The 20,050-nt window shown below is 33.9% G+C and overlaps 1 non-coding gene across 1 annotated transcript; it reads right to left on the bottom strand.

Moving 5' to 3' along the window:
• Positions 1-11,979: 11,979 nt before the first annotated feature.
• LOC128281353 (small nucleolar RNA R71) lies at positions 11,980-12,086 on the bottom strand. Its single transcript, XR_008271561.1, has one exon. It is a non-coding gene; the product is annotated as a small nucleolar RNA R71 (small nucleolar RNA).
• Between the last annotated feature and the right edge of the window lie 7,964 nt (positions 12,087-20,050).

Here is a 20,050-nt window from a genome sequence, read left to right as displayed (position 1 = left end):
TATCTAAAATTTTAATTGTGATAAATAAGAATTAAAGTATTTAAATATTGAGAAAAACATATAAAAATAAACATTAATAAGGGTTGGAGAATAGTTGAAAACGAAAAAAGTCAAATCATGCTTTTAGACCCTTTACTTTGTGTAAATTATGGATTTAGTACCTATAATTTAATTTGATCAATTTTAGTCCCTATACTTTTTGAATTTTGAAATTTTAGTCTTGACCCAATGATAATAGTTAAATCTATTTGGTTAATTGATGTTATTAGTCCTGTATTATATGAAAAGTTATAGATTTAGTCCACGTTCACTAATTAGACTATTCTTAGTGGTTATATTTTTTGAATTTCAAAATTTTAGTCTTAAAGCAAACGACAGTTGTTAAATCTATTAACTAATTTTTTTGTGAGTAATATGTGAAAATAAAAATAGACATAGCATTGCACATGTGATGATATGTTTGACACATTTTAAAAATAACAAAACTTAACTTAATGAATTTAATAGTTATCATTTGGTTTGAACCAAAATTTTCAGATTCTAAAAGTACGAGACTGAAAATGGCCAAATTAAAGTACATGTACTAAATCCATAACTTACACAAAATACAAGGTCTAATAGCAAAATTTGACCAAAAAGTACTTAATTTAAAAAATAATAAAAAGTTTAATTTACCTGTATAAACTCTTTTAGAAGCTGGGAATATATCAAAATTTAAGATATATTAGATTAACTAATCAAAATCTCAAAATTTTATTTTGCCAAAAATTAATTTTGATTATCACATTGTTAATTTTTTATATATTTAAAAAAATAGAATCAAAATAGTAGTTATAGAAAATCATTTTTTAAATAATTAAATTTTATTTTATTGTTTTAGGAAAGAAAATCTTTAAATTTATAATCTTTTCATTTGTTTCCATTTCTAAAAATATTAGTCAATTAGTTGGTATCGACATTGTTGCCGGTACAAGAGGATGTGGTTTTGAATTTGCTGAAGCACATTATCCTCTTAATTAAGAATTGAGAAAGGGTTATGAGTAGTTTTAGACATTGTATAAAAAATAAAGACTAAAAATCGTGATGCTACACTCATAAAAAATATATAACGTTAAAGACATTATTATATATTTAGCATCATAATATTTTATCGATATTAATTTTAATAAAAATATAATCTTCTATCATAATATTTATGAATTAGATTTTGGAAATTTATAGATTATTTGTAACAATTATTAAATTAATTATATGCGAACAAATTTAAATAATTTATACAATGACAATTTTAATAAACTTTAGAAAATGATACAAATCTAATTAACTATTTTAAAAATACCAAAAGTATCCCTATTAACTTTTAAATACTTAAATTAACCTATTAATTCTAAAGATTCTATGTGGAGTTAGACCTACTCATGGGTCAGGTCACCCACTCGGACCCGCTTAAAATATGAGAGGATTTGGATAAAATACAAGGCTCGAAAAATAGGCTTGGGTAAAATTTAAGATCCGTTTTCTATATGGGTCGAGCCTTGGACAAGAATTTTGGCATGATCTCGGCCTAACCGAATATAATACATTATAATCATATGTGTTAAATAATAATTATATATTTATATTAAATCACTAACTCAATATCAATTAAACCCATTACTCAAAACTTAAAAACACATTTATCCAACTAAATAACCTAACCCAAAATATAAACTTTTAAAATTATATTTAACACAATAAAATATTTATTATATTTTTTAATGTAATAAAATATTTATTAAATTTATAGTAGTGTTTTTTAATATAAATACTTTTTAATATATTTTAATGTGTTAGAAAACTTTTATTTTAACACTTTTTGTGCATTTAGTGTATTATATATATATATATTTAAAATTTTTAAATAAAAATAATATAAAAATCAAATATGGGCGAACTAGGTTAGAGCCCAAATTTACCTTTCTTAAATTGGTTTGGACTTAGACAAAAAATAAGCCCATTTTTGAGCGAAGTTAGACCCAAGGTTGGAAATTTAATCTAAATACTTTGCTTGGACTCGGCCTGACTCATGAGTACATCTATATTGAATTGATTTTATATTATACTTGGAATATAATCCGTGTTACGAGATTGATCTTATAATAGTTTAATATAAAGCTTTTTTTATTGATTTCATATTTTATAAAATGATTATATTTCAATTTTAAAGCTTTTTCTGCTTCAATCAAATTTAAAGTTTGAGATTAATAATTTTAAATATTATAAATAGTAAATTATCAAATATGTTATAATTATCAAATGTAATGATAAATTGAATTCAAATGTAAAATGTAAAGCTTGAGATAAATACATTGTTAATATAAACCCAAAAATTGTTTAAATCCTAAATAGTATATACAACACATTTGATTTTTTTTTATAATGACTTAATTTATCTACGAAGTCTTTAGATATTTTAATTCAGAGGTGATATTTTTATATATAATTTATAAATATTTAATGAATTTAAATTTAAATTATCTCTTATAAAAAGTTGAAATGAGCAAAAGTAATGATTTAATAATTAGCTTAGCCTTTCGGAAAAAAAATATACCTTAGTGTTGCCCATTATAAAATATTACATTACCCACTATTACTATAGTGTAGAATATAAGATAATTTAAATTAATTGAAGAAAAGGAAAAAAAGAAGAAGAGATAAATCCAAGAGTATTTTATCCAAAATTAATTTTATTAGTTTATTTACATATGTAAATAAAATAAAAAATTAAGACACCATAATATATAATTGAATCATACTAACTTCAATAAAAATATAACATGTTCTTTTTAAAGGAAAAACATTATAAAGAACTACTTAAAAGATATACCTAAGCCTCTTGGGAGGCGTTTTAAAAAATTGATGGCCACCATTGTTGCCAATAGTCATTTTTGCTAGCCTATCAACATCTTTGTTGTATTCTCTGGAGACACGATGAATCGACCAATGCACCATTTTAGCCAATAACAGTTGGATTCTTTTTACTAAAGCGAAATTTGAACCTTTTGTAGAATTGCTTTGTAGAGCTTGTACTGCCTCTTGATTGTCTGAAAAATTATCAATCTGTTGAATCCTCTATCGAGTGTAATCATCATCAAACCATTCCAAATACCCCATAATTCCGCATCAAGATAGAATAGATTCCCAAAAATCGATTATAGCCAAGAATCCAACTTTCGTGTCTGTCTCGTAAGACCCTCCAATCGTGGTAAACCCAGAATCCTCTTTTACTACACCATCTGTATTCAATTGAATCCAATTCTCAGATAAAGGTGGGATTGAGTCTGAAACTTACCATTTAGATACATTTACCTTATGGTATAAGGTATATTGTTTAGCCCAACTGTATGAAACTTTAACCAACTTCTTGAAACTCCACGTTATTCTCTAAAAAAACAAATAAGTTACGATTCTTTCAAATAAGCCAGGCAACCATTCCAAAGAAACATTGGCAATCCACCCCTTCTAATTGCATTCTAAGTTTATTCTATAAGTTGGCAGCTAACCACTCATGCAAACCCCTAGAGAAAAAAAACATTAAACTTATCTGTTGGTATTATACGAGACCATATATCCTTACCTGTAGGACAATCACGAATGATGTGTAAGATATCTTCAGAGGCCTATCCACAAAAACCAAAAGAATCATTCAACCCAATCCCTCTCTTCAAATGCTTCGAATTTGTAACATCCCAAAAATCGGGTTAGTAATAGAGGGTTTGAGTCGGATATTGGAATTAGGATCGTAGTTAATAATTAAATAAAATATTAAAACAATAATCATAATTAAAAATTTATGGGAGGAAATTAAAATTAGGCGCTTCATAATTAGTTAAATTAAAACAAATTTTAAAAATGAAACCAGATTTGAAAATAATTAAGGAAATAATCTTTAATTTTAAATAAGGACCTATTTGAAACAGAGAAAGACCTGGAAGGGGCAAAAAAGGCAATAACCCAATTTTTAAAAATCAGTTGCTTATTTAAACACCCCATTATCCCATTCTCTCTCATTTGGTCTCTCACTAAAAATTTTCCCCAAATCTACATTTGAGATTTTCTCTCGAAATCAACTCATCCCTAATGATTTTCTAGCTTCCCAAACACCTAAACACCTTCCAATTTTAAAGAAATATCACAAAATCCTCATCAAATTCATTATTGTTCTTCAAACATTCATCTTTGAATGAGCTTGATAACTTGGTGATTTCTTCAAATTGAGGTAACATTTTGACTTATTATGATCAAATAAAGGTTGTTGTTTCTTTCATTTGAAATTTAATTGAGTATGTTGAGATTTCTTAATATTTAGAGTTTTTAAACCAAATTTTCATTCAGAAATGGTGAATCTCGAATTAATGAGTTAACATGCTATTTTTGATTGATTTCTAACTTATTTTGAATTGATTAAAAGGCATTTCAACTAAATTTAATGGATCGTTAACAAATATTTAAGAATAAAATGTTTTCCCTGTTTTAAATGTTCATGAGAGCTTGATTTTTCGAAAAAGTAAAATTTGATTAATTAAATGAAACTGATGGTTTAGATCTATAATTAAATGATAATTAGGATGTTTAGAAACATATTTGAGGTTTAGGAACAAGGATTTGACGAGGAAACTCTTATTTCAGCAAAGCTAGTTAGACTTCGATATTGAGAAAATGAGACTGTAAATATGTGATTTTGCTATGGTTTGAATATGACTAAGGCTGAAATTAATGAGTGTGTAATGTGTTTATTATGTATGCGAAGCACCGAATCAATTATGTGTTGGAAATGTGCCCATAATGTAGTAAATATTAACTATTTTCTATTTATTTGAACGATGAATAAATAAAGTTAATTCCACATTCCACTATTATATCTTTTGTATTTATGTCTTTTATATTTTACATATCTAGCAAAATTGTGACAAGAAAATATTAGCTCATTGATTGTCTAAAGTTTAAACTGAAGATAAGTGGCATTGTAAAGAATGTTTACATTGTGAGAAAGACAACTTACTTCAGTAGATAATCTAAATGAGTCTGTAATCTCGTAAAGGAATCAAAGTAAGCATTTGATTCAAATATTAAGAAAGATTATTATGTCGTCTACAATTTCATTTGGAGAGATGACTAGTCTACTATTTAAATACTAGTCTTCAATTAAGTATGCATTTTTGTCCCATTTTTAATGATTTCTATGTTTTCGGGATCATTGTAGCTTAATCTAGCTAGCCCAAGGACTAATTTGTGAAACTGTTAAACTATTAGGATTTTTCCATTGATTTATATGCTTAAGCTTTGATGTTTAATGATAGAAAATGAATGCTTGTTGTTAGATAAACAACTTTTGTAAAGGAATTTTTGATGAAATTATTGATTATGGGCTAAATTGAAAAATGTGATAAATTCGTGGTAAATTTTATGAATTTGCAAAATATATGGGCTGCTATTAGTATGTATATAAATCGGCTAGGCTTGGGTAACGGTTAAATTGCATGAATTTGGTTTTCCGAGCCTAGGGAATAAATTGCAAAGAAATTAAAAGTATAAGGGTAAAATGATAATTTTGTCAAAATATTTGTTGGACTAATTTGAATGAGAAATATATTAAATTGAGTTAAAATTATCCGTATAGATCCAATCAGACCTCGTACGGAGTTAGATCGAGACAAAGAGAAAATATTAGATTAATCGTCTCCATATCTACGTACACTCGTCGAGGTAAGTTTGTATAATTAAATTGAGTATTTATATGTTTTAATTGAATTATATGTATGTGAATTGTATAATTTCCATGTATAAATATCAATCGCATATCCAACAACGTACGACGATTATCGAGTCCAGTTTGAACCTTAAGAATTCGTAGGATACAAATGACATGTCATTAGGGATTACCGATTTTAGCTCGTATGAGCTTACAATTTATAGCTCATGAAAGCATATTGATTCATAGCTCATATAAGCATAAATGTACAGGAATTGACGAATTACAGTTTAGCACACTATGTGTGAGCTATCCCGAGTATCCAATGATATTCTAAATGGTTCAACTGACAACATTCTAATACGATTTGACATGAGTTCGATACGAACTATTACAGGTATAAATATGAATTACATGGAAAATGACATTTCATGGTATATAGGTATATGAAATGGAAGATACATGTATATGGAATTTGATTAATTGTTGAGCTTATTCAAGACTTGGTTTATATATGTGTTTACATGACTAACATGGTTGATATATATGTGCTGAGGCATTGGGCTAATATGTGTTAGGATATGCTTTGTTTACTTACCTAAATTATGACTAAATGGTAAGTTAAATTCTATGTTATATGAACTTACTAAGCTTAAATGCTTACTCAGTATATTTTCTGTGTTTTTAGTGAATCGGAAGTTTGTTTGGGTTGGAAGCTTGTCGCAGCTATATCACACTATCCATCGGCTCTTTTGGTACTTTCGGTTGGTTTAATTTTGGTTATAATGGCATGTATAAGTTATTTTGGCTAATGTTGGCCTATATGCTTTGTTGGTAATTTGGCCATTTGTTTGGCTAGTGTTTTGGCACTTTGATGATAGTATAAGTCTAGTATATGGTATGTAAATATTTTCTCTCTAATAATTGATGAATAACCTGGTATGGTTGAATTATGGAAGATGAAAATTGTGGTATGAATATGCATAGTGAATATGTGCTATGTGATAGGATGTAATTATGGTAAATTGGTGTTTTGGTGGAAATAATTTATATGGTCATTTGATGCTAGTGATTAAGTAGTATAATTGGTACCAAATGGTATGTTTTGATAATTGATCTACATGGTAAGTTTTGGTGCAAATATGCATATATGTTAGTTGATCAATTGGTTATATTGAACACATGGTTAGTCATGTTTTTAAATTGTTATTTGAGGTGCCTGAGGGCATATTGGTTGTATGTGAACATACCATTTGTATAAGATGGTTTTGGTACTTTATTGTGGCTTGTTATATGCATAATGTTGAGTGAGGTTCATGCCAAATTGGGTGAGAAAAATGGCTTGTAAAATGACCTATTTTCGTCCACACAAGTAGAAACACGGGCATGTGTCTCAACCGTATGTGACACACGACCAGGTGACACGGCCGTGTGTTCCCTGTAGTTTTCAAAGGGTTACAAGTCAGGTTGTTACATGGCTTAGCACACGACCTGACACACGGGCGTGTGAGGTTACTTCGAAGGGTACATGTGTAACACCCCGAATTTTGGGCCTAGAAGTATTAGGTTTTGAGTAGGGGTACAGTTAGGAAACTACTCATAAATATTTAGTTGTGCAAGAAAGTAGCACAAAAATCTGTTTGCTTCAGTGGTTATGTGTTCTGGGAGTGTCTGAGAAGTCTTGCATTCAAGCCTGGGCAGGTGCAAGAAGTTTTGTTTTTTTAAAGGAATAAGCACTGTCTCTAGGCAGTAGGCTTTTAAATAAAAATGGATATAACATGACAGAAAGGGCTTGATGGTCTAAGGGATAAGTGGCGTGCTATGGTTACTTGAGGTCTGAGGTTCGAATCCTACTTTGAGCAGTGGAGTGTTTTATTTTGCTACACTTGCCGTGTAGGTAGTTGAGGTTGACTGAAACATTACTGAGCGGAGTGGAGTTTGAATTGGTCATGGAGGGATTGTAGAAGGGAATGTTGGGATGTGGATAGTGATCGGTTGGAGAAATTTGAGGAGTTTGAAAGGGATTCAAATTGGATGGTTGAGAGAGTGGAGGAGAAATTTGAGGAGTGGATCAAGGGATGGAGGGAGTACTGGTGCCGAATTGGGATTCTCCCTCAAAATTTTGTTTTGGCTCTTGTTCCCTTAACATTCGGTCACCTATTCTTTCCCTTGCCAAATTCTTTTGCTACCATTTTCATTTCTTTTCCCCTCCTCCCCTCTTCTCTCTTCCTCAAGCCCTTTTCTTTCTGCCGATTGTGCCATTGGTTTGGTTGTTGTCCCCTAGCCATATCTTAACTGTTCCCTTCCCTTCTTGGTCCATCTTGTTGCCGTCATTATCATCCAGTTGCAGTCTCATTACTGTTTTTCTTTCCCTTCTCCCATTGCCGCATATTGAGTTTTGCTACTGTCTCGATTTATTTCCTAGCTTCACCCATTAGTGAGGTTTCAATCGTTTTGCTTTGGCTGAATACTCTCTCTTTATTTTCTCCCTCTCAATTTTTTTCTCTTTTTTTCTGGTTGCCGAATACTTTTTCTCTTCCCCTCTCCTGCCTTTTGGCTTTTCTCTAAAAAGGGGGAAAAGTTGGCGTTGGTTACTTCTGTTCAAGTGGACTGTTTTCGGTTGGTAAGTCTTTTGGTAAGGGGGAAAATTATGTCCCAATTGATTTGGAATATTTCATTTGTTAATTATGTTAAGTTCCAAATCCTTTGTTATGTCAAATTTTGATTTGACAGCATCAAATTGCATCGGACTCGGTTTGCCAGCGGAATCGTATCTTTTGGAGCAGTAGGGGTAGGCAACATAACTGAAGTTCGGTTGTTGTTGTTATTGGTGCTAGTTTTAAGTGTGACTAATTTTGGGCATGGAATTTCCATTTGTTTTAGGTGTGGGTTATCTCGGGAGTGTTGCATATCAAAGATCAAATCAGGTGTGTAAAAACACTGCCATAATCGTAAATCGGTAAAAGCTGAAATAGGTGACCGTTGACGCTACACGAGTGTGTGCTCGCTCATGTAGTAACCTGAATGTGTAAAAACTTGGGCGTTTGATCGTAGAGGCCACCATGAGCGATTTTATGGGCTTAGGCCGTTGCAGGCCATATTGGATTGAAATGGGTTGTATGGGCCTCACGGGCTCGTGGGCTCCATATGGGTAAACCACACAGACATGTGGAGATTATTGGGCCAGGCTGTATAGCTTACACAACCAAGGCCATTTTTGGGCTTTGTGGGCCACACGGGCTTGTGGGCCCACATGGGCCACATTATGGGCTTTGGGCCCATTTTTACTGTTTGACTGTTAAGGTTGCACGGGTCGCCCGAGACGACTGTGACTTACTGTTGGGTCGGTAAGTGTACCTAGACCCCCTAGTTGGTTGGAAACACAAAAATTTATATACTTTTTCATACCCAATTCAACTTAAATTCATGCTAATTCGGTTAAATTCTTGTCAAAAAATAATTAGTTAATCTTGAGAAAGAGGTGTTCTTCAGCCATCTTGAGCAGCAATCAAAGGATTCATAGAAGCCTTGCTCGGCGAAGACAATGGAGACTAAGAAAGGAGCATAACTAACAGATTTCTTGTCTTTGAGCATAAGTATTTTAAGTTCATAATTTTGGGAAAAATGTTGTTCTGAAGGAATTTTTCAAAGGTGTTTCAGAGATTCTTTTCAAAATTTGCATTACTCGGGACAAGCAATGAATTAAGTTTGGGGTGTGGAAACACAAAATTTATATACTTTTTCATACCCAATTCTACTTAAATTCATGCAAATTGATTAAATTCTTGTCAAAAAATTAAATATTATAAAATAATTAACTTATGTTAAAAATATGAACATTATGAATTTTAATTAATTTTATAGTTAATTTTGATTAAATTTGGTTATTTTTGACAAAATTACACAATTGGAGAAAAAGGCCTCGGTGAACACTGCGAGAAGAACAAAACCGAGAGTAATTTGAAGTATCGAGGCCAATTAATTTCCAGCCCAAGACGGTCCAGAAATGTGTATTAATTCATAATTAAATTAATTTTAATTTATTTCCTATTTAATTTAGGTTAAATGAATTAATTTTAATTAATTATGAAGAAAGGGCCTAGTGAACTGCACTAGTTGAACTGAATGAAGTGAGCCGAACCAGCCACTAATAGGGCTGACCAGAACCGTCCATTGGCTGAGCCAAATCATCAATCGATGAAATATGCTTGCAAAAGGCCCTTGAAAACCTCCAAAATTATGCTCAAACCCCCTTTATTTTAGGCTTTGTAGATTTTCCCTAGCCTATTTTTAGCAAGGTTGAAAGCTTCAACCTTGCCATGTGTGTGGCGACCATGGGAGGCTCTCTTGGCTGCTGAATTTGCTATTTTAGCAGTCCTCTTCAGCTATAAAAGCCACCCTATGCTGCCCATTTCAAAGCATCCTCAACATCCCTCATTCCACAACATTCTCTCATCCTCTCTTCACTTCTTTCAAAGTTTCCTCTCCATTTTTCCATCCCATTTTCCCTTCCTCTTGTGCCGATTTCCTCTCTTGAGAAAGAGGTGTTCTTCAGCCATCTTGAGCAGCAATCAAAGGATTCATAGAAGCCTTGCTCGGCGAAGACAATGGAGACTAAGAAAGGAGCAACAGTCAAGCTACAGAGAAACACTGGATTTGCTTTCTTTCTCTTTCTTTTTAATTTTGTTGTTTTATGATGAACATATCTATGAAAAATATTGTTGTTGAAATGGTTATTTTAATCAATTTAGCTTGAATTTAATTCGTGTTGGGTTGATTATATTTTGCCTACTTGAATTATTAAAATAGTGTTTATGCTTTTATAGGCCTCAGTGAAATGCTTGATTAAGTAAAATCATGCTTAGGTTATCTGGCATTATAATTGTTTAGATAACTAAAGAATTAATTGTTTAAACGGATTGAAATTGCAATTAGTGGACTCAAGATTTAATCGATGCATGTTTAATTTTTCTAAGGTAACGAAAATTAAATTAGCATTGTATTTGGCGATACATATGCCTTGCATAACTTGCAAGATTGTTGTGATTAAATTGTTTCAAGGTATAGCTACTTTGTTACTTCACATAATCTTTTACATGTTTATTAAGTTGAATTAATCGGTTGAATCGACATAGGAATATGCGAGAGATAATTTAATTCAATAAGTATGTATGTGCGATAGCATGTTTACTTTATTGAATCTGTTTAGTTGGTTGAATTGGCACAAGGATATGTTCAAGAGATAAATGGAATTTTTTTTAGTAAATGTATTCATAAGTTAGCAAATTACTGGGTTGCCGTGAATTTATTCATAACAGCATAAGCACGAATTTAATATTTCTAAGTTAAAAAGGTATAATTAATCCAACACAATTATATCATCTTGATTAAATCTTAATTGAAATCGTGCACTAGAACTCTTTTATTTTATTTAAATTGTTTGCTTAGTTTTAAAATCTTAGTTTATAAATCACTCTTTTCAAACCAAAATTATTTTTACCTCACCAAAGTGTTTTAATTAATTTCATAAATATTGCTTTTTACAGTCCCTGTGGGTACGATAACTCGACATTTACTTGTCACTTTATTACTTGTTACGATTGTGTACACTTGCACATTTCCACTGTTCCAAGTTTTTAGCGCCGCTGCCGGGGACTGTTTTTAAAAAAAAAACACTATTTGTGAATTTGTTTATACATTTTGGTTCTTTTATTTTCCTGTTCAATTTTACTTACTTAATTAATTCTTCTCTGATTATTTCAGGTGTTTATGAGTATTGACCGAATTATTGACTTACTCCCAGTGGGCCTGAAATAGAACGAACCTTTCGCCAACGAAGAAGACAAGCGAACCAGAGAAAGACCGAAGAGATGAATTTCGAGAATATCAATCAAGGAAATGGAGCAAACCTTGCTCAAAATCCTATCCTTATTGCTGATGATAGGGATAGAGCTTTACGACAATATGCCGTGCCAGTTTTTAATGACCTTAATCCAAGTATTAGAAGACCCGAGATCGAGGCACAATAATTCGAGTTGAAGCCAGTCATGTTCCAGATGCTTCAGACAGTGGGCCAGTTTAGTGGAATGCCCACTGAAGATCCTCATCTTCATTTAAGACTGTTTATGGAGGTGAGCGACTCTTTCAAGCTAGCTGGAGTACCCGAAGATGCATTACGATCGATTTCTACATGGCAAGAGTTAGCAGAGAGATTTCTTGTGAAGTATTTCCCGCCTAGTAAGATTGCTAAGTTGAGAAATGAGATTACTGATTTCCAAAAAATGGATGATGAATCCTTGTATGAGGCATGGGAAAGATTCAAAAAGTTATTACGAAAGTGCCCTCATCATGGAATTTCGCATTGCATCCAACTTGAGACATTTTACAATGGTCTCAACGCTCACACAAGGATGGTAGTAGATGCTTCTGCTAACGGTGCTATCTTATCTAAGTCTTACAATAAGGCTTATGAAATCATCGAGAGGATCACCAATAACAATTATCAGTGGCCAACCAATTGAGCAATGTTAGAAAGACGAGTTGTTGGAATCCATGAAGTGGACGCTCTCACTTTACTTGCATCCTAGTTATCTTTGATATCTTCAATGTTAAAGAATCTTACCACTAATGAGTCTAACAGTTTTGCAGCTCAACCACCTAACCAATATGAGAATATAGCCTGTGTCTATTGTGGGGAAAGACATGTGTTTGAAGAATGTCCATCAAACCCAGAATCGATGTAGTATATAGGTAATTAGAACCAGAACCGAGGAAGCCAAGGGCTGCAATCCAACTTTAACAACCCATCATGGCGAAATCACCCCAATCTTTCCTGGAGTAACCAAGGGGCTGGAGGTAGTAACAACTATGCCCAACCTAGACCAACCCAGTCGCCTAGTTTTTCACAGCAAGTTCAGAAACCAGTTCAGGCTAAATCGTCTAATAGCTTAGAGAATTTATTGAAGGCATACATGGCGAAGAATGGCGCCACTCTAAGGAATTTGGAGAATCAAGTGGGCTAGCTTGCTACTGAACTTAGGAACCGTCCACAAGGTGCTTTACCTAGTGATACAGAAAATCTGAGAAATCTAGGGAAGGAGCATTGTAAAGCACTAACATTGAGGAGCGGAAAAACGGTAGAGCCCAATATCATTGAAGCTGAAAAGGAGCATGCTGAAGCTCAAGATTCAGAAGAAGTTCAACCGAATGTTGAAGTTCCAGTTCCACTAGAACCAGAACCTGCAAGACCTGAAAAGGTAACCTCAAAACCAGCCAATTCTGATTAGCCAACCACTCCGTTAGCAGCAGAATTACTGCCAAAGACAAATCAACCAGTACCAACTCCAGTATATAAACCTTCACCACCTTACCCTCAAAGACTCTAGAAGCAAAAACAGGAGGTCCAATTCAAGAAGTTCCTTGACGTACTTAAGCAACTTCATATCAACATCCCGTTGGTTGAAGCACTTGAACAAATGCAAAATTACATAAAATTCATGAAAGATATCCTGTCCAAGAAGAGAAGACTTGGAGAATTTGAGGCGGTAGCTTTGACGAAGAAATGCAGTGCATATCTTCAAGACAAATTACCCCCTAAGCTGAAGGATCCTGGGTGTTTTACCATACTATGCAACATTAGAGCAGCTTATTGTGGTAAGGCACTATGTGACTTGGGCACAAGTATCAACTTGATGCCTATGTCGATATTTAAAAAGTTGGGGATAAGTGAAGTTAGACCTACTACGGTTACACTTCAGCTAGCAGATCAATCTTTAGCACATCCAGAAGGAAAACTCGAGGATGTATTGGTACGTGTAGATAAGTTTATATTTCCTGCTGATTTTGTAATTTTAGATTTTGAAGCAGACAAAGAAGTACCAATTATCTTAGAGAGACCATTTTTAGTAACCGGAATGACACTTATTGATGTGCAGAAGGGCGAACTTACTATGCGCTTTCAGGATGATCAGGTAACATTTAATGTTTTCAAGTCAATGCGATTTCCTGACACAATAGATGATTGTTTTGCAGTATCCAACTTAGAGGATTTAATAGTGGAGAAGGAACTCAACTCTGTTGAGGATCCTCTGGAAAGAAATTTGACATCAGACCCTCCGAGTGATGAAGAGGAGGATGAAAACTTAGCTTTGTTAGAAGCTAATCAAAAGGGATTTTATCCACAATCCCGTTTTGAATCTTTGGATTTAGAGGAGAGAGATTACACATAGCCAAAAGCGTCAATCGAGGAGCCACCTAAACTAGAACTCAAGGTATTACCTTCTCATTTAAAATATGTTTATTTAGGTGACGCTTCTACTCTGCCTGTGATTGTTTCAGCAGAGTTAACTACTGAGCAAGAAGAGAAACTTATCTTAGTTCTGAAATAATTTAAGAAGGCTATCGGATGGACCATAGCCGATATTCGCGGTATTAGTCCATCTATATGCATGCACAAGATCATCCTAGAAGATGGTGAAAAAGGGATGATCGATGGACAACGAAGGCTGAACCTCATCATGAAGGATGTAGTGAGAAAAGAGATTATCAGGTGGTTAGATACGGGTATCATTTACCCCATCTCAGACAGTTCATGGGTAAGTCCAGTCCAGTGCGTACCAAAGAAAGGAGGTATCACGATCATAGAGAACGAGAATAATGAGTTGATACCGACTAGAACAGTTACGGGATGGAGAATCTGCATCAATTACCGAAAGCTGAACAAGGCAACTAGGAAGGATCACTTCCCTTTGCCGTTTTTAGACCAGATGCTGGATAGACTTGCGGGGCGAGATTACTACTGTTTTCTCGATGGATACTCGGGGTACAACTAGATTTCGGTAGCACTGGAAGATCAACATAAGACCACATTCACCTGCTCGTATGGTACATTTGCATTTAAACGTATGCCATTTGGTTTATGTAATGCACCTGCTACATTTCAAAGATGTATGATGTCTATTTTCACTGACATGGTTGAGAAATTTTTGGAAGTTTTCATGGATGACTTTTCAGTGTTTGGAGATACGTACGATGATTGCTTAGCCAATCTGGCTAAGGTACTTAGGCGATGCGAATAAACGAACCTAGTACTTAACTGGGAAAAGTGCCATTTTATGGTACGAGAAGGTATCGTTCTGGGGCTTCGGATAACAAGACATGGGATCGAGGTAGACAGAGTAAAAGTAGAAGTTATTGAGAAACTCCCACCTCCAACATTTGTAAAGGGTGTTAGGAGCTTTTTGGGCCACGCCGGGTTCTATCGAAGATTTATCAAGGACTTCTCCAAAGTTGTTAAACCTTTATGCAAATTATTGGAGAAGGACATGATATTCAAATTTAATGAGGAATGCTTAAAAGCTTTCAATAACTTGAAGAATCGATTAGTCACGGCATCCATAATTGTCACACTAGACTGGGACTTGCCATTTGAATTGATGTGTGACGCAAGTGACTTCGCAATAGGAGCTGTCATAGGCCAGCGAAGGAACAAAGTTTTTCATCCCATCTACTATGCAAGCGAAATCGACAAGAGCTCGGTTAAACTATACTGATATGAAAAAGAGTTACTTGCTATCGTATTTGCTTTCGACAAGTTTCGATCTTATCTTGTAGGTACTGAGGTAACTGTCTATACAGACTACTCGGCAATTAAATATTTACTTGCCAAGAAAGATGCTAAGCCGAGGTTGATCCGATGGGTACTACTACTTCAAGAGTTCGATTTGGAAATTCAAGATCGAAAGGGAGTAGAAAACCAAGTAGCAGATCACTTGTCCAGATTAGAGCCGCAAGAAGGGAATTCTCCACTTGTACCGATTTAAGAAACATTTCCAGATGAACATATACTGAAGGTAAGTCATGTCCATAATACCCCTTGGTTTGCTGATATTGCTAACTTTTTAGCTTGTGGTTTAATGCCGTATGATAAGACATATCAACAAAGGAGAAAGTTTCTTCACGATGTGAAGTACTATTTCTAGGAGGAACCATACCTGTTTAAAAAGTGTGTAAATCAGATGATTAGGAGATGCGTGACAGAAGAAGAAATACCGCAGATTCTATACCACTGTCACTCAGCCCCAAGTGGGGGTTATTTCGGAGGAACTCGTACTGTAGCCAAAGTATTACAAGCTGGATTCTTTTGGCCAACACTATTCAAGGATGCATATGCATATTAAGAGTTGTGACCGATGTCAAAGAGTTGGAAATGTCACCAACAGAAATGAGATGCCTCAAACAAACATCATTGAGGTCGAATTATTCGATGTTTGGGGTATTGATTTTCTTGGGCCCTTTCCTTCGTCTTTTCGTCACAAGTATATACTGGTAGCAGTAGATTATGTGTCCAAGTGGGTCGAGGCAGAGGCATATCCAACAAATGATGCTAGGGTTGTGATGAAGTTTTTGCAGAAACAAGTGTTCACGAGGTTTGGAACCCTGAGGGCCATCATTAGTGATGAAGGGTCCCACTTTGTGAACAAGTGGTTAAAATGGTTACTAGACAAGCACGGGGTGAAACACAAGGTTGCAACGGCTTACCATCCGCAGATGAATGGACAAGCTGAAATGGCAAATAAAGAAATCAAGGCCATATTGGAAAAGGTAGTTTGCCCGAACCGACGAGACTGGTCTAAAAGACTAGATGACGCTTTATAGGCCTACAGGACAGCGTACAAGACACCTTTAGGGATGTCAACCTATAGGCTGGTTTTCGGTAAAGCATGTCATATACCTTTGGAGTTAGAGCACAAATCTTACTGGGCTCTTCGACGACTCAACTTAGATCCTAAGCTCGCAAAAGAAAGACGGATGTTCCAACTCAACAAGTTAGAAGAATTCTGAATGTTCTCATATGAAAACGCCAAATTACTCAAAGAGAGACTCAATAAATAGCATGGCAAACACATCTGGGTTCGAGAATTTGAAGCAGGTCAGCAAGTATTGTTGTTCAACTCGAGATTGAAGTGCTTTCCAGGTAAGCTAAGATCACGTTGGTCCTGTCCATTTACAATTCACAGAGTCTATCCATACGGAGTTGTTGAACTCCAAGGTAAGAGAGGTAATTTTCAAGTTAATGCTCAGCGTTTGAAACACTATTAGGGGAATAAAACAGAACGGAATAACGCCTCGTTCATTTTATCAGATATTTAATAATTTTCTTGTTTTGTTTAATAAATAATTTAGGGTCTATTTTCCGGGTTTAGTATGTTTAAATAAATTCTGTCTAGGAGGTTGGAACTTAAGTGGGACCATTTGTGACCCCTCCAATCTTTCCTGGGAATTTATTTTAACATAATTTTCCAATAAATTTTTCTCTAATCAATAAAATAAATTTTTGTTTTTCAAATAAAAGGGTCAATTTGATCCAATTTTTAATTTGCAACTCAATTTTAATTTTCATTAAGTCTAGGGACTTAAATTAAATTATTTTAAAATTTGATTGCTCTTTTCGTAAATAATAAAAACTAGATGCCTCTTTTGTAAATATTTTTTAAAGGGCTTCTAGAATAAATGTTTTTAGTTAAAAAATGATAATTATTAATATATAATTATACCCATCATAATATATATTAATTATTATCAATTTTTGGAATTTGTTTGATAAGTTTTGATAATAAGATGATAATCTTTAATATATAATTATATCTATTTATATATTAATCTTTATCAATTTAGCATGAAATTAGGATTTTATCTTTGTTTTAATAAATTAAAGAGCAATTAATAGTTAATATATGCATATATCTAATTATTAATTGTTGTTATCTTTATATAGGATTAGAATTTAGAATTTTTATTAGTTAATTTGTTTTAAGAATTCTATTGTAATTCCTATTTCTCCCCTTATAAATACTACCCATCTTCCCATTCACCTAACACTTAAAATCCAAAGCACCAAAATACCCAAGTGCCGAAACCCCAAGCAGCAGTAGCTCCAAGCAGTCGGCCAGCACACGCCCAACTCCATCGCACACACGTCCCTCGCTCAACGCGCGCGTTGCCTCGAGCGGCCCCAGCCTCAGCTCGCACCAGGCCTTCACCCCGCGTGCGGTACCTACTCTCCGCACCATCCTGCGGGCGCCTGAATCCCACCTGCTGCTGAACGCCCGTGTTGCTACCAGCCCTGCTGCGCACCGTTGCTCCCACACGCATCACGCTCGCACGCCCTAGCTGCTTGTGCGGCATTCCTCTTCTATCCATCCTAAGCCACAAACCTCCAACCCTTCTTTTAAATTCCCATCTTTTTCTTCATTATTATTATTAATTCCTAGAGTTCTTATATTTTTACAAAAAAAAAGGTGGTAAGACCTAGTTTTTCTTAATTTTAATTTTATTTAATTAATTTTTCAAATCATTGAATTATTAATAATTTTTATCAAAATTTATTGAGAAACTAATTTTTCCATCTTATGATTAGGTTAAACATGCCTCGCAAGAGAACTCGCGCTTCCGCTCAAATTGATGAAACACAAAACAAATTCCACTGTGAAGAAGCCAAAGTGAGATACGAAAGTATCTTCAAAAATCAACAGATGCATCCAGAAAAAGGCTTCACTTTAAAAGAGAGCAACTACCGAGACTTTATGGCACGTATTCGTCAAGTTGCTGAAACCCTAAATTGGGAGTTATTTTGTGAAAAAAAGACCAAGTGTGGATGAGGAGCTAGTTCGTGAGTTTTATGCAAATTTAACTTCAAGCGAGATGATAGAAGTTCCAATTCGCGGAATCAAGGTACCGATAAATTCAAATGCTATTAATGAATTCTTTGAATTACCAGATTTCAAAAATGATGAATATTCCACATTGATGAGCAATATCAAGCCTGAAAATCTGCGAGAAATTCTCGAGGAGCTTACAATTGAAGGGTCCAGTTGGACTGTGTCGAAACAAGGAACCCATACGTGTCGAAGAGAATACTTAACACCTATTGCAAAGATTTCATATTCGAGCCATGGACTCCACTCTAAAAAAAAGAGCGAAGCGATTCATGCAAAGGCAATAGTGATGGAGCAAAAGATGAGTCAAATACGGAAGGGTCTGCAAATAAATAAAGGGAGGATCTTGACTTTATTTTATTTCTGTTCTTAGGTCATTTTAGGATTAAGTATAATTAGGAATTTATTTCTGTTTTTTCCATAATAAAACAAGAGAGAAAAATCGCTAATAAAATGTGAGCAAGCCACAAAATTTGAAGTGTGGCAATAGATATATACATGTCTAGGATTGGATTTAGAAAGAGCTTGGTACTTAAGCAGTCAAATTGACTCACCTCCTCTTTTCTAAAATCCTACCTGGTGTATAGTATCTATTCACTTTAAACAATGAGGACATTGTTCATTTTAAGTTGGGGGACCGAGAAATTGAATTATTTCCACTCAGGATAAAATTTTTCTTTTAATTATGATTAGGATATATTTTGTTCAGAAATTTGAATTCTGTTAAGTATGCTCAATTTGAGTATGAATAAAGTTCTATTATTTTAATAAATTATTATGTTAGCTTAATAATGACATGAATGTGTTTTTAATAAAGCATGCAAATTCGTACCATAAAATTTTTAGTTCTTTAGGAAAGTTAGATATGCATGAAAGTTTAAGTCTTTAGAATTGACTTAGTAAGTTTCTTGAGGCGAAATCCTAGGGAGCATGAAACGTTGGAAATGATTTAGGCAACTATTATTTGGACCGTTTGAGCCTTTCAAGCCCACCATGGTATATTTTATCCATTGAAACCCAACTTTGAGACTATATGGCCAGATTTTATTCCGACCCTTATAATAATTAGCCATTACTTTTCGCTTAATAATCTTAAAATTGTCCCAAAAACTAGACTCAGTAATATTCTAGATGTTTTTCGAAAATAAATTTGGGGGAGTTGACAAGAAGTATCAATTGCTCGAGAATTGCAGTACACAAAGTAAGTGCTCGTGTTAATTGAAAAAAAAGAAGAAGAAGAGAAAAGCACATATATTTGAAAAAGAGCATATGAAAGTCAAGTTGGTGTATCGAAGGTAAAAACTCCGAAGGTTCAATTGACGCTGAGTCTAGGGTTTTTTTTTAAACCAAAATTTATCCATCTTTCACTTACCCCTAGCCTAGCCACGTTACAACCCTGATAAAGACCTATTGATTCAAAGTCTTCATGCTACCTACATTAGTGGAGAGAAATTCCTACGATCAACATATGAAGACATAAGTTAAGCTTAATGATTGCAGCTTAGTCTCTAATAAAGGAATAAAAATCAAATTGGTAAGGGTTAACATGTCTTTATTACAAAAGCATTTAGTCTAAATTTTGCTATAATAATAAGTTGTTGAA

Source organism: Gossypium arboreum, chromosome 9 (genome assembly GCF_025698485.1).
Source record: "Gossypium arboreum isolate Shixiya-1 chromosome 9, ASM2569848v2, whole genome shotgun sequence".
In the NCBI taxonomy this organism is placed as follows: domain Eukaryota; kingdom Viridiplantae; phylum Streptophyta; class Magnoliopsida; order Malvales; family Malvaceae; genus Gossypium; species Gossypium arboreum.
Note: the sequence above shows the minus strand (reverse complement) of the source record. Positions and strands in the feature narration are given on the sequence as shown.